Genomic DNA, 16,801 nt, shown 5'->3' with positions numbered 1-16,801 from the left:
AAGATTTTCCTACTTTACCTGTAGTTCCTAAACTTCATCCTAATTAGTTATCTAGCTCATAGTTTTTGAGTTTTTTTAGTTTTATAATTTGCATTATTGTTATTGAATATGTGCTTATTTAACCTAACTCCCTTTCCATTAGGAATGTGGACACCGCAGAAACAAACACCTCCCTTTTGTCTTGCTCAGTACTTCAGTAGCTGTCCAAGGACACTGTGAGAGACATAATATTTTTCTTTGTTTTGTGTTTCTATAGCAAAAATCTGAAACTGAATATTGCATACTGAAAAGGGGTATTAAGTTCATAGAGATTCAATGCTAGTATCAAAATTGCTTATAAAACCTCTCTCACATCACACTAATCCAGGCTGTGAGAACAAAAGGTCTGAGGGAAAACATTGATTTATTCATGAGGAAAGAACACCCCTCCCATGTCTTAATTACATTCCTGCGGGATGAATGATCTGTTAACAAGTCTATGGCTAAACATCAGCATACTGGAAACCTCGTTTCTAGAAAGACAGACTTGGGAAGAATAACAACATTCAACCCTTATCCTTCATCAGTATTATTTAAAAATAAAAGAGGGACAGAATTTGATTTTATCCTTTACCCTTACTGAGTCTTGACCAGATGTCCTGAAAAAAAAGATGTAAAGCATCTCTAATTTTTAGTCTGGTTAACTAGACATTTTCTCTCAGGGTAAAGAAGGCATAGGTGCTCACTCAGAGACCTAAAGTCCATTTCTGGACTGTAATAATCTACAGCCTTTGCCTTTCATATGCCTTAATTTATGCTAAGAATTACAGGAACCACTAAAACCATATAGTTTCTCTGAAAAGGACTATAGGAGCCACTGAGACCCTTCCAGTTTCTCAGAACAGAACTGTAGAACCACTAAGACCATTTCAGTTCCTCAAAACAGAATTATAGGAACCACTGAGACCGTATCAATTCCTTGGAACAGGTGTTCCTTTCATCGAGGTGATGGTGATGGGGATCTGTGGTCTCCTTTTCCTACAGGGTTCATCTCTGTTCATTTGTCATTGGGAAGCACAACTGAGAAAATCTGGACATCAAACTGAAACTTCTGGCAGTAGTTTTCTTAGGTGATATGCCATCAGAGTGAAGACATGAGACTGGATTTATAACCCCATTGGTATTAAAATTCATTCAAGCTACATCCTGGCCAAGATTCTGTATACTGGACAGAAAAGTATTCATCTTTTTCTAAATGATGTGATATTTTAACTCAAAACAAGAGGATAGAACAGATCTGTACAAATGTGTGTGAGGCAGGTACAGGGGCAGAGAGAGGAGAGAAATACACACAGAGAGAAAAACATAAAGTGACTAAAATAGAGAATGAATGAAAATAACAACAATGAAGATCACTCACCTAAGATTCCAACAAACTGGACTGGGATACATACAGGTTTTTCATAAGGAATTTAGCAGTGATTTGTGTACATGTATTGATTCTCATGTGGAATGCCTGGGGAACCTTAGGACTGCAGTAAATAAAGACATTCTGCCCATTTTTGGTTCATCGACAACAACGAATCTGGTACAAAGTTCCTTTTGAGTGGAACCCAAGTTTGAACAAAATGCTGAAATGTTCAACTGTCAGTTACCATGAAGCAATGAATTTTGACCAAAATATAAGTTTTTGAACATGCACATTTCTTCATTGTTTAATATTTTCTTCAATTTGTTTTTGTTAATATTCTACTGTGCTGGTTAATTTTAAGACAATTTGACAAAGACTAACGTCATCTGAGAGGAGGGATCTTCAATTGAAAAAATATGCCTCTGTAAAACCAGGCTGTGAACCATTTTTTCAAATTAGCAACTGATAATGGAAGCCCAATTATTTTGTAGGTGGGGATATCCTGGAGATGTTGGTCCTGGGTTCAGTAACAAAGCAGGATGAGCAAGTCATGAGAAACAAAACAGCAAGGAGCACGCCTCCTCCAGCTCTGCTTCCTGAGTCCTTCCTGGTGAGTTTCTGCCCTGATGTCTTTCAGTGATGGACTATGATATGAAAGAGTAAGTGAAATTAACCCTTTCCTTCCAAACTTTCTTTTGGCAGTGGTGTTTTGTCACAGCAGTAAAAAAACAACTCTAAGATAACTAACTAATGAGGATTCTGGATTCTCAATTGTTACATAGTTTTATTTTCTTGTTGTGGTGTGAGTAATGATGGACTCATGAAAAGAATACAATATAGTAATGGTATCCTAAAACTGTGACTAATATATTATTTTGGGAAAATATAAGAGTACATAAGACTCAGACATGTTATGGTGCATGTCCCCTTTTCTATGCATATTTTCCCTCTTAAGAACACAGTAAGCATTATAATTTATTCTTGGAAACAGCTGACTACCTGGATGTAATATTTCGAATAGTGATGACCCTCACTATGCTAGTGTGTGCTGAGGAGAAAGCAGGAAATGGTGTTGGACCAACACCACATGACTCAGGAAATAAATTTTGAGATAGGGAGAAAAATCACAGTTGAAAGAGCACTCTCAGCAAAGTTCATAAAAATGTGTGGAGAAACTCTTTCATTATATTGTGTAAAGAGGTTTCCCTGAAACATCTGTAAACCCTACTTTATTAAAAGGAGAAGTCTCAAATGAATTTCCAGTTATGGGTTTGGTTATATTTAATTGAGTTGTTGGGCCATGGGATCCCATAGAAATCTTCAAACAACCCAGCCTGTTGCCACGATTGTAGGTTGATCTCCACAAACCCTCATGCAAGGCCTCATTGAAAAGACAATACCTACATAACTGAACATGGAGAAGTCAAGCTGGTGCCTATGTATAACCTTCCTTCCTATGTACTAGCATCGTTGGTACCGCATTCTACCAAAGGAGAAATGTAAACACCAGCCCAACCACAAAGCCTTCGATCTAAAATAGTGTCCTGCCTGTAGGATATTCTAGTACAATGGTAGTACAAAACTTATGAGAGTAACCAACTGATATCTAATTTGACTGACAGCCCATTCCATAGATGGAGATGGATCCCTTACCTGACACCGCTTGGGTGACCAAGAACCTGAAACTAAAATATGTCAAGGATGTATAATAAAACCAAATATTACTGTTCTATAGAGAAAAAAACAGACAAAAAATCAAAAACATGTAGCAATAAAATGACTACTAATGATTTTCTGCTATACTCATAGATCAGTGCTTTGCTCAGCTATCATCAGAGAAGCTTCCCCCTGTAAAAGATGGGAACAAATATAGAGACCCAAATCCAGACATTACACTGAAAATGAAAGACCTTGGAACATTCAGTCCTAAATGGAACGTGGCATCTCCATCAATCCCTCCCCTCAGGAGTGAGGGAACTCTGTAAAAGGGGTAAAAGGAGTATAAAAGTCAGATCAGATGGAAGGCACCCAAAAAACAAGGTCTTTTAAATCAGTAAGATCAATGCACATATGAACTCACAGATACAGAGACAGCATTCACAGACCAGATGGGGTTCTAGAGTTGAAAGGGGAAGGAGACAGATGCTGTCATCCCTAACCTAGAAGCACGCTCCAACTGGTAGCCACTTAAAATAAAAATTTAGTTTCCTTCAGGGGAGTCGCTGGGGAAACACAATACTCTTAAGGACAGACTGAGTGTTCAGAAGTAGATGGCCAGTAGAAAATGAACTCAAGGACATCTTTGGAAGATTTTGTTTCATATAGTATATCAAAGATTTTTTTAAGAAAATTATTATATTGCAGAGCTGGAGAGATGGCTCAGAGGTTAAGAGCATTGCCTGCTCTTCCAAACGTCCTGAGTTCAACTCCCAGCAACCACATGGTGGCTCACAACCATCTGTAATGAGGTCTGGTGCCCTCCTCTGGCCTGCACCACAGATAGAATATTGTATACATAATAAATAAATATTTAAAAAAAGAAAATTATTATATTGCTTTCTTCCTTCTTTTTACCCTACACATCCTTTGGTTATTTATTATGGCTTCCAATTTAGTGTTTTTATGGGACTCCTGAGTCTCTGAAGGAATAGGTCTCTCTTTCTCGCGCTTTGCTTGGGCTCTTTTCCTTCTGTTTGTTTTTTTTGTGTGTGTGTGTGCTACTCTTATGTGTTAGTTTTTATTTTATTATATTATTATCCCTTGGAAGCCTGTTTGTTTTCTAGTGAGAGAAAGTGCATGGATCCAGACGGGACTGGAGGTGGGGAAGAACTGCGAGGAATATAGGGAGAAAGGGCTGTAATAAGGCTATATTCTGTGACAGAAAAAAAATTTCAATAAAAAGAGAGAGAGAGAGAGAGAGAGAGAGAGAGAGAGAGAGAGAGAGAGAGAGAGAGAGAGAAGTCTGCTTGTGCGGCAACTAAGGACAATTCCATGACTTTCGTCCTCTGTTGTGGTAGAAATACCATACTTTGTCTGCATTGAGAAGAGACACTCATTTCCATTAAATAGTTCACCAAATCTGAAAGGTCAAAGGCAGTTATTGGAAAGATAATAACACTTTTGGGAATAGGTATTCTAATTTGGAAGTAACTTAATTCAGAAATTGGTAAACATTTTCTGTTGTAAACCTGGTAGTAAATATTTCTAGATCCCTGGACATTTGGCTTTGTTGTAGCTCTGTGCCTTTGTTATTCCAGGAAGAAAGCACCAATGTGGCACTTGTACCCTGGGACTGTGCAGGAGTAGGGCAAAGGGCTGGAGACTGAAACACACACAGACACACACAGAAACACGGGACATCCTTGAAACAAGAATGCCCTCTTTATTGTGTTCCAGGACAGCTTAGATAGGCCTCTCCTTGACTAATGGCCACACCCTAGCTCTCAGGAGTTTTCAGCTGCAAGCCCATCCAGAAACCACTCCCCTGCCAACAGGAACTCATGAAGGTCTAAGGCTCAGAGCAGCTGCAAGCATAGGAAAACAAGTTGTTTACTCTGGCAGGCAAGGGGTCGCAGAAATTCTGGGTCTGAGGGTCTGTAGTCCCCAACACACATAAATAAATATTAATGGGTTCAGAGGCAGAGAAAACTAGTTATTCCATGGGCAAAACTAGATATAAACAATACTTATCCACAAATCCAGCCTATAGACAGTACTAGAAGGAAAACTCAAACCCAGGAAATTAGCCACACCTACAAAATGCAGGCAATAGATAATTCCATACCAGCAAAACACTAAGAAGAAAAAGACATACACAATACCACCATCACCAACAACAAAATCAAAAGTAGCAGGAATTAACAATCCCTGTCATTAATATCTCTTAATACCCGTGATCACAGTTCACTTACAAGAAGACACAGGCTAACCAAATGGATATGAAAACAGGATCTATCTTTTTGCTCCATACAAGAAATACACCTTAATTTCAAAGACCAATATTACCTCAGAGTAAAGGGTTGGGAAAAGACTTTCTAATCTAATGGACCTGAATAACAAGCTGTTGTAGCTATTCTAATTTCTAACAAAATAGATTTCAAACGAAAATTAGTCAAAAGAGATGAAGGTCATTTCATATTTGTCACAAGAAAAAAAAATCCATCAAGATGAAGTTTCAATTCTTAATATTTATGCTCCAAATACAAGGACATCCACATTTTTAAAAGAGAGATTACTAAAGTTTAAATCAAACCCCATATACTATTATAGGAGACTTCAATACCCCACTCTGACCAATGGACAGGGCTGCCAGTTAGAAACTTAATGGAGAAATAAAGGAACTAACCGATGTTACGACTCAAATTGTTTTGACAGACATCTATAGAACATTTTACCCAAATACAAAAGAACATATCTTCTTCTCAGCACCTCATGGAACCTTCTTTAAAATTGACCACATACTTGGTAGCAAAACAAACCTCATCAGATACAAAAAACTTGGAATAACCCCCTGTATCTTATCAGATCACATGGTTTAAAGATAAAATTCACAACAACACTAATTTCAGAAAGTCCAAAAACTCATGAAAATTGAACAATGCTCAACTGAATCACCCTTGGGTTAAGGAAGAAATAAGAAAGAAATTAAAGACTTACTACAATTCAGTTAAAATGAATGCACAATATATCCAAACTTCTCAGACACTTTTGTTGTAGGAGCTGCGGGCTGTGTTCCAGCCGCCCCAGCTCCTGGTCGCCTGGCTAGCTTATGCCCCAAAATGACAACACACAAACTGTATTCTTTTAAACACTGCTTGGCCCATTATGTCTAGCCTCTTCTAGGCTAACTCTCACACCTGGACTAGCCCATTTCTAATAATGTGTGTAGCACCCCAAGATGCGCTTACCGGGAAGATTCTAGCCTATGTCCATCCTGGGTAGGAGGTTCATCACGTCTGCCTGGGAGAGGGGAGCATGGCCTCTGAGCTCACTTCCTCTTCCTCCCAGCATTCTGTTCTGTTTACTCCTCCCACCTATGTTTTAACCTATGGGGGCCAAGCAGTTTCTTTATTTTTTAACCAATGACCTTCCTCCATCACACTTTGAAAGCACTGATATGAGGAAAGTTCATAGCACTAAATATTTATATAAAAAACCTGGAGAAATCTCACACTAGCAACTTAACAGCACACCTGAAATTTCTAGAACAACAACAACAAAAAACAAATTCATCCAAGAGGAGTAGATGCCAAGAAATAATCAAATTGAGGGCTGAAAACAATCAAATAGAAACAAAGTAAGCAGTTAGTGAAAGAAAGAGCTGGTTCTTTGAGAAAATCAACAAGATAGGCAAACCTTTATCCAAACTAACCAAAAGGCAAAGAGAGAATACCAAAATTAACAAAAGCAGACGTGAAAAGTGGGCATAACAACAGACACTGAGGAAATTCAAAGAATCGTTGTCATACTTAAAAAACTTGTACCCTATAAAATTGGAAAATTTAAAGGAAATGGACAGCTTTCATAGAACATTCATCCTGTAATTGATGGAAGCAGATGCAGAGATCAACAGCGAAACACTGAGCCAAGTTCCGGGAGTCTAGGCACAGAGAAGGAGGAGTTACAACATGAGCAAAGTGACCATGACCAATGATGGGGATACCCACAGAAATAGCTGACATGAGCTAGTGGGAGCTCACTGACTCTGGACTGACAGCAGTGGAATCTACATAAAACTAGGCCCTCTGAATGTGAGTGACAGTGGTGTAGCTTAGGCAACTTGTGGGCCACTGGTGGAACCAGTATTTATCCATAGTGCATGAACTGGCTTTTTGAACCCTATTCCCTATGGAGGGATACCTTGCTCAGCCTAGATACAGGAAGGAAGGTCTTGTTCCTGCCTTGAAGTGATGTGACAGACTTTGTCGACTCCCCATGGAAGGCCTCAGCCCTTCTGGTATAGGAGGTCCTTCTGTTTATGTGTTGCTTTCATTGATTAATCAATAAAGAAACTGCTTGGCCTGATAGGGAAAAACTTAGCTTAGGTAGGTGGAGAAGACAGAACTGAATTCTGGGAGGAAAAAAGCAGAGAGAGAGCCACCATGGAGCTGCCAGGTCAGATATGCTAAATCTTTCCAGGTAAGCCATGACCTCCTAATGAACACAGATTAGCAGAAATGGGTTAAATCAAGATGTGAGAGTTAGCCAATAGGAGGCTAGAGCCAAGCAGTGTTTTAAACAATACAATTTCTGTGTGATTATTTTGGGTGAAAGCTAGCTGGGCAGCCAGGATAGAACAAGGGACCTCGCTCCCTACAACACTCTTCTGATGAATATATAGGGAGTTAAAACAAACTTGCTTAATTTCTAAAATAGGTGAAATAGAGGCAACTGAATTATTAATCAGTCTGCACATGTGGGGTGTGTGTGTGTGTGTGTGTGCACCCTGTGATCCATGCATGTGTTAGTTTGGGTTTATATTGCTGTGAATAGGAACAGGACCATGGCAATAATGTTTAAAAAGGAATATATATATATATATATATATATATATATATATATATATAATTTGAGCTGTTTTAGAGGTTCAAATATTTAGTCCATTATCATCATGGCAGGAAGCAGGAAGCATGGTGGACATGGATAGACATGGTGCTGGAAAAGAAGCAGAGTCCCATATGAAGATCTTCAGGGAGCAGGAAGTAAGTGACACTGAGCCGGAGTTGAGCATTTGAAAACCAAAAGCCCATCCCCAGTGACTCAGTTCCTCCAATAATCCCACACATACTCCAACCAACCCACATCTCCTAATCCCTGTCAAGCAGTGCCATTCCCTAGTGACCAAACATTAGAATATATGAACTTATGGAGGGGCCATTCCTATTCAAACCATTGTAATGTGTAATCAGCACACAATTGTAAAGGTCAGTCCAGTCCTCACCTTTCATTCTGTCTGAGTTGGTCTCTGCTGTTCACCCTATGTGCCCTAGCTATCTCACCAGATTTTAGCAATTCCCTGTCTCTGCCTCATCCCAGCCACAGGTCCCCTCTGTGACTGAAGACTTGCACTATCACACCTGGCTGCTTACATGAGTTCTGAAAATTCAAACTCATGTCCTCATGCTTGCCTAGTGTATTATTTTGCTTTCTGCTGCTGTTATACGTACCCCTGTCCAAAACTAGCTAAGGAAAAAAGGGTTCATTTTATCTATCAGCTTATATCCCACCACTGAGGGAAAAGTCAAGGAAGAAATTCAAGGCAGGAACCTGGAGGCAAAGAAGTAGAGATCACATATGAATGTTACTTACTGGCTTCCTGACAATGTGTTCTTCAGCTTTTTTTTTTTTAATACAATTCATAACCACTTACTCAGGGATGGTATTGCCCACAGTGAATTAGGTCTTCTAATGTCCGTCATTCATCAAGAAAACATCGCACCTAAAGACTTGCCAACAGCTCAATCTGATGCAGGCATCCTCTCAATTAATGCCCGTTTTTTCAATGACTTTAGCTAGTGTCAAATTAACAAAAACTACTTAACACACCTGGCAAGGGCTTTACCCATATCCCTAGCCTCCTTCATCCTTTGTAGCAAGATCATTTCATTTCATTGACACTATTCCCTAAGCATCTTTTATCAGTGGATCAATTTGTGATTACTGTGAATTGGAAAGAGGAAGATTCATAAAGTAAGTTTTTAGTCATATTAAGAGCTACAACACTCTAGTTTCAAGTATATAAAATAAAGTAATATGCACAGAGCTTCGGGGATAAGCCATGTCTTAAGGGTGACAAAGACTGCTTCAGTGATATTAAAACAAGAATTGTGTAATTGCTACCAATGTAAGTTACATCTTCATGAGCTGCATAGATTTTAGTTGAAAGATGAATATGTGACAATGGGTACAAGCAATGTTGGAAGCAGTTGCCTCCCAAGATAGTAGTGGCAAGGACTAGACTGCTAGGCAAGTGAGTGAAGCCAATCCATAATGAGACCATCAGACAGCGAATGAAGAAGTAACAGGAAAGAATGTAAGATTTATCTTTAACTGAAAGTTAGAGGATGCTATCTTCTTCTAGGATGAGGAGGAGAAGATTCTTTGGTCTTAAAATTCAATAAACAAGTTGATATAATAAAAGCATCCATTAAGCTGTATACCCACTATAAAGCTTCACAAAGATACACTAGAAAACACTTTGGTTTTGTTGCTTAAGGTTTATCTTCCCACTGTAGAAATAGGGACATGGGTGGTACCCTATGTTAAAAAAAATAATCTTAAAATTATACAAACTAATTATCCCCTCCTTAGGGTTTGAAGAAAGAAAGGAACACAGCAGAATTTTTCAGCTATAATAGGGCAGCCTTTGTGTTCACCCAGAAACTATAGAATTGCTTCAATTAGTCACAGAATGGTAGCACCGAGCCTCCAGCCAACTGTCTAAGCACACATAGGCAACCCACTCAGACCTGGAGCAGCTGGGCATACTTCTGAATTATGCACTGAGGTTTTAAAGCCTTTGGCATCATTCTTTCTATAGCAACCTTGGTGAGAAGGAATCCACACATTTTTTTTAACCCTTCCCCAATGTGAATGCTTTCTCTCCAGTTCCTCCATCATAAAGGGTGGATTTTATATGACATAGAGCATAAGATATAAATTAACAGTGGAATAACAAATTAAAAAGCTCTTATAGAAAGCCGTAATCACTATTTATGGCTCCCTCTGGCATTATCTAAACTTGCTACTGCACAAATAATTACGCCTTTCACAAGAATGTGGGTACACATGACTGACTTACAGCAGATACACTGAGTGGTGTGTTACACTCTAAAGTCTGAGCCATCAAGGTATTAGCAATGCCCTTTTACTCTGCTGGGCAAAGCACAAGGAGGGCATTTTCTAAAAAGTTGTCTGCATCTGTTCTTGAAGATATGCCTTCTCCACCCTGTTGCTTTATTAGTATATAATACAGATATCATTTTTAAAGTGCGCAGCAATGCCCATCCAGACATTATACAGTTACTTAATTTTATGGATCCTATTGACTTCCATCTTGACAGGCTCTAGAATCAATGAAGAGATAAACAGTTCCCAGTGCATGTTTGTAAGGGACTTTTTAAATTAGATTAATTGATGTAGGAAGACTCACCCTAAACATGGGTGGTACCTTTCCAGGGAATGGAGTTCTGAATTGAATAAACAAGGAGAAGCAGGCTGAAGATGAGCACCTATCACTCTTCTGACTATAGACACAAGGTAACCTGCTGTCACTACCTCCTGATGCCATGACCTCTCCAATCCGCCATGTGTCTGGAACTATGAGCCAAAATACATGCTTTCTTCATTACACTGCTTTTCTCAGATATTTTCTCACAAAATTATAAAAAGTAACATTATTATTGTTATTATTATCATTAACTATTACTATTATTACTATTTTATATCATAGGGATCCTTATTTAGTAAAGGATTCCTTAGTATATGACATTGCTGGAAAGTGACAAATTAATAAGAATTTAATTTCTGTTTATTAAACATTTACTATCCATGTGGTTCATTTTTGTTTCTTATTTGTTTTTATTGTGAATTGTCAAATGGGAGAATTACTTCATCAGCTTAGCCTCTAGATAAGTCTATGTGACTTTTCTTCTTTAAGAATTGATGTGTGAGGACCCAGTCCACCATTGGTTCACAATACTATCCCTAAACAGGTTGTTCTGAGTTGTATAAAAAAAAAAACAAGTTGAGCAAACCATAAAAACAAGCTAGAATCCATGTTACCCTATGGCGTCTTCTAAGGTTCATACCTCCAGGATCTTTATTGAGTTCCTGTCCTGACTTTCCTTCATGAGAGAGCAAAGCTACAAGATGAAATAAACCTTTCCTCCCCCGGTTACTTTTGGCCAGGGTTTTATCAGAAACTAGAAAACAGTATTTCAGCTGCTGTCTATAGTGTGGAGCTCAAAATTTGATGCACTCCTGTCTACGTGTTTATTTTTATAAAGACTAGAGAAAGTGTCATAGACACTCTCCTAATTTATAAAGAGAAGGTTAAGTAACCCAAATTCTGTCAGTGTGGTGTTGAAGGAGGGAAACAGAGACCCTGAGTAGATCTGAGAACTGCATAGACAGGGTAGAAAAGAAACTTGAATATCTAAGATGTACTTCTCATGCCAAGGGCCCTTCAGGTATAATAGTGACTAATTTAAAAAAATCAAGAAGATAGCACTAGTGGGAATACAGTTTATACATGACTGGAAATCTTCCAGAATTGTTATTTGGACAGCTATTTGATGGGATGATATCAAAAAAAAACTTCAAAAAGCCATGGTGATTACTGTTTTCATGATGTCTACAGAATGAAAGCATCCATTTAGCATACCATATATTTTTACACCCAGTTTGTGCAGTGACAACACACAGATTTTGTAGTGTAACAATTGTTTCTGCCATGTCTGTTTGATAATCTTAAAAAAAGCATGAATTTTTAAAATATAAAAGCTGTCATCATTGTGGCATGATTTGCATGCTTAAAGAGTTGATTAGTTTTGAATTGTCGAATGCTGTCTAGAATCCCATAGGAATGGACTCTCAATGAAGCATTATCTGGAGCAGGTTAGCTCCTGAGAACATCTGTGTTGGATTTACTTGAATGCTCTGCTTGAAGCGAGAAGACGCATTCTTAGAGTGGGTAGCACTATTCTCTAGGCAGTGAATCTTGGACTGCATAAGAGTGGATAAAGCGAATTGAGCACTAACGTGTATATATTAAAATGTTGCTGCCTGGCTGTGGTGGTGCGTGCCTTTAATCCCAGCACTTGGGAGGCAGAGGCAGGAGGATCTCTGTGAGTTCAAGACCAGCCTGGTCTACAAGAGCTAGTTCCAGGACAGGCTCCAAAACCACAGAGAAACCCTGTCTCGAAAAAAAAAAATGTTGCTATCTGTTCTTGGCTGATGGTATGATATGGTCAGTTACTTCAAGTTGCTTCCACCTTGCCTTCCCTACAGTGATAAGGGCAATAAGCTGGAGATGTAAGGTAAATAAACCTTTTCTCCATTAAATTGCTTCTGTCAGGGTATTTTTATTGACGCAGCAGTAAACAAAAGTATGATATAAATAATGTACCAATTGTCCTCAATTATCTGTGTTTTGCTTTCCAGACACCCAAAAGAAATATTGAGCCATGTAATTCATAATGGTCATTTAAGCTTACACTCAGTCCATCATACTTCCTTCATCTTTGAAAGCTATGTTGACATCATCTCACTGTGGACCCTGACAATTAGGAAGTATAGTCAGAAAGTTGTCATTGAGTTAGTGCCCACATAGTACCAATTGCCTCTCAAGTTGAGAGTATCAGCTCTGCCTCAGTCAATGGGGGGAGGAGGGACAGGAGGACAGCTGCTAGTTTTTATGCTTTGTGACCCCTTTCTTATCTTTAGGCAGAGCTAATCTAAGTACATGCATCAGTTTCTAAGAATAAAAGAAAAGATTCCAAGAGATGGTCTATATAAGTCACGTCCCTGATTTGTAATACTGGAAGCCTGGTGGATATTGCTTGGAGCTTCAACCAAAAACTTTTTTTTTTTAAAAACTTTATTTAACTTTATCAGATTCTTCTGGAACTGGAGTTACAGACAGCTGCGAGCTGCTATGTGGGTGCTGGGAATTGAACCCGGGTCCTCTGGAAGAGCAGTCAGTGCTCTTAACCACTGAGCCATCTCGCCAGCCCTCAACCAAAAACTTTTATCTGAATTCTAAACAACTCAGAAATATTCATGTACTTAGCAAGTCCAATTATTCCAGTTAAATGTGTACTGAGCAGAAAGTCTCCAAAACTGAACCAGAAAGAAAAACTTTCTATTTGCGCATGTTAAATTATTTTCTCACTTTCTAGGATCTGGTAGTTACTTTAAATATTAAAAGATTAAGAAGCTTAAAAATGATTGTCAAGGACTCACCTAGATTTAAAAAACAGAAGTGTTCATCAGAGGAGGGAAGTTTGATGTAGGAATGAGTTGACTGGAAGGTAAAGTATAATGCAAATACAAAAAGAGAGATGGAAAATTGATATCCACCAGGTACAAAGTTGCAATAAATGTGCCAGTCTCTCATGTTAAGTTGATGCCCATTGTTTCTCTATTCTTAGTGGAAATTGTGAAAGAGACTGTTAGTATGTAGTATGAATTTAAAAAGCAAAATAGCAGTTTACTTAACATAGTGTAGTAGGGTCAATGGCCAAAGGACCACACATTTCAATTAATGAACAAATAAATTAGACAGTTTTTAAATGATCTCAGTGTCTTTGATACAACCTTCATGGCTTTGGGTAGACAAGATCTTGATGGCTTTCTTCACATTTCCATCATGGGCACAAGTCTGCTTAATTAACACACAGAGGAGGCAATTCTTATAGCGAAGTAGTGTGGAAGATAATTTCCAATCTTCAATGTAGATTCTTTTTACAGAAATTCCTTAGGAAATATTTATTTGAATAAATGTGATAATATTTCAATGTCTGTTATTTTGAAATGCCACATGTGCTATTATTTCTAGTAGGCATGGGATAGTTTAGATGCCATAAAATTAAAATTGAAAATATATATGCCCTGTAAACATCTATCATCCGTTGTTAAATATCTTTTGTTCCTAAGGTCATTTCCCTTGTTCCTCCTCCTCCCCACCTTTCTCCCATTACTCCTCCCCTTCTGTCCATCCTCCTTCTGTTCCCCTTCTTTTCCTTTCCATCCTCTCCGACTTTTCCTCTTCTTCCCCATCTTTCTCCCCATTCTCCTCCTGCTCTTTCTTTATATCACATTTTATAACAATTTCATAAGTTAACTTTTAAGTTTTGTATAAACATTTTTATAATGAAATCTATTTCTTAAAACCAATCTTAAGATCTTGACCTCTTTGCTAATATTCTCCCACTCTTCAACAGGACTTTGGGAGCTCAGTCCAGTGCTCTGATGTGGGTCACGATGGGTTCACCTACTGAAACAGTCTACCTGAGCTAATGGGAACTCACCAAATCCAGCCAGACTGGAAAGGAACCAATGTAGGACCAAACTAATCCCTCTTAATGTGGTTGACAATTGCATGACTGGGGCAGACTGAGGGGCCACTGGCAGTGGCACCAGGATTTATCCATACTGCATATGTTTTTTGGGAACCTGTTCTCTTTGGATGTATACCTTGCTCAGACTAGATATAGTAAGGAGGGCCTTGGACCTTCCCCAAAGCAATGTGCCTTACCCTCTGTGAGGATGAGATAGGGGTGGGGTGGGAGTGTGGGTGGTATGGAGGGCATGGGAGGAGGGAAGGAGTGGGAAATTGAATTGGTATATTTAAAAAAATCTAATAAAAAGGGAAATATAAAACAAAACAAAAACAAACAAAATAATCTTAAGATACTTAGATGGACAACCTAATAGGAGTCTCCTTTTTTTGGCCATAAAAGTATGATTTTGGTTTTTGTTTTTTATAATTTCACAAGAAAACATTTTTCAAAACAAAACTTTTTAGTAGTTTGAAGACTTGCTGACTGTAACTAAGAACTTTGCAACCCCTGCACAAATAAAATTCCATATAGATTTAGATGGTTGGCTTTTTATTCTGCTTTCAGTGACTTGAATCAGGTTACTGAAATGTTGATCCAAAAATAGCCACTTAAAAAATTCTGCTTCCTCTGGTTGAAGCAGTCCTGGCAAGAAAGATTCTATCACCATCAAGGTCTGGCCTATTGTGTCCTACCCTGGGTGACTTGTCTCAGAAAGGCAAAGTACAGAGGGCAGGTTCTACCTGCTTCCTACCTCTCACGGTGAAACTGCAAGAGAGAGAAGGGATCAGTGAAGAGTTTTGACATCTGTGGATGAAAAGAAGTCTGTAAGTGAAAGACAGCATTGTTATTATAAATGAAAAGCCCGCAGATGCCTGGGAGGTGATTCTAGAATGCAAATCATTTTCTAAAATATTGCTGTAGCCTTCATTTCAAACCACCCAGGACAAACAAAGAAAACTTTCCTTTTAGCCACTAAAGTAAGCATTAGAAAACTCTTTAAACTGTCTTTTTGTTAATACCTTCAAATATTATATTATTGCAAAAATCTTAAGTGTTTCCAAATGACTGCATATAACTGATCTTTTGGTTTGCTGTTTGGTGTGTTGTTAATCTCACAGATGCAATAAAGACCACTGCCCCAAATCATGTTCAAATTAATTAAAGACAATAATTTTATTATCCAAGAGTAAGTTTCAAAATGGGGGATTTGGCTGTCAAATAGGAAAGGTTATAGAATCAGAACTTAAGGATAACAAGTTAGTAATAACAACCTGAAACAAAGGCATGGTTGCAAGGTGGTGATAACAAGGTAGTCATAACAAGGTGATCATAAAAACAGGTGGTCATAATAACCTTTTGAAACAAAGGTGTGGTTGTTGTTTCCTAGAATAGGCAGTACAGAACCATTAGTAGTTAAGATTACAGGTGAGACATAGCCTAAACCTTGAGAAATAAAGGTCCAACTATAAACAGAAATGAACTTAGTTTATCTTTACTATAAGATGGCTTTTAAGCCTAAAATGGAGGCAGGCAGGTTCATTAGCTGTCCAGCCAGCATACAGTAGAGAATAAAATTGGAGAGCAAGTAAATGTTGACAGCAAGAATATACAATTCCAATGTATTTTCAGTGTGCATACTTAGTAACTTTGTTAAACTACTATACAATTAAAAGGCAGTTGATTTTTTATTTATACTGCTACTTCAACCAGCACAGTTAGTAGGTTTCTGTCATAGTTTAAAAAAAAAAAAAACAACTGATATTTTATAGAGTTGCTAACAGCACTCAAGTGGATACAAGTCACTTTCTTTAATCATCTATCATCCTTAATTAATCCCCCTTCTTTCCATTACATTATTAAACACAAAAGAAAACATTTTTTCTTCCTGGTGGCCAAATACTTAGTTGGTGACCATAACATCATTATTATATTGATGCGAGCCATTTATACGTTTAAATTTAGTGAAGGGAATGCAGGCCCTCTTGAAAATGTATTTCTAGAAACTCAGAGCTGATCATAGATAGAAAATCCTGTGACCCTGCAGAGATTCCAGCTCAGTGGCTCAAGGAGAAAGGCAACATTTCCAGCGATTCTGTATTTAAATAAACAAGATATGAAGAGGAGAAATGGCAGATAGTTGCACAAGGGCAGTCAGTGATGGAATCTAGCCACAGTTTTCTATATGTTCTTCACATATGGTGCCTACGTGCTGTAAGGCAGGTATTACTTAAACACTTCTTGACTTTTTCGATACTGTGGCTGGAAAGGCTTCAGCAGTCCAAATTGCAAGTCACCATAGAAAAATAATAGAGGGAAACAAATGGCTGCAGCAAAAAAAAATTTGCAA

This window comes from Microtus pennsylvanicus, chromosome 5 (assembly GCF_037038515.1).
Source record: "Microtus pennsylvanicus isolate mMicPen1 chromosome 5, mMicPen1.hap1, whole genome shotgun sequence".
NCBI lineage: Eukaryota > Metazoa > Chordata > Mammalia > Rodentia > Cricetidae > Microtus > Microtus pennsylvanicus.
The sequence above is the reverse complement of the archived record's forward strand: the minus strand, read 5'-3'. Positions refer to the sequence as shown.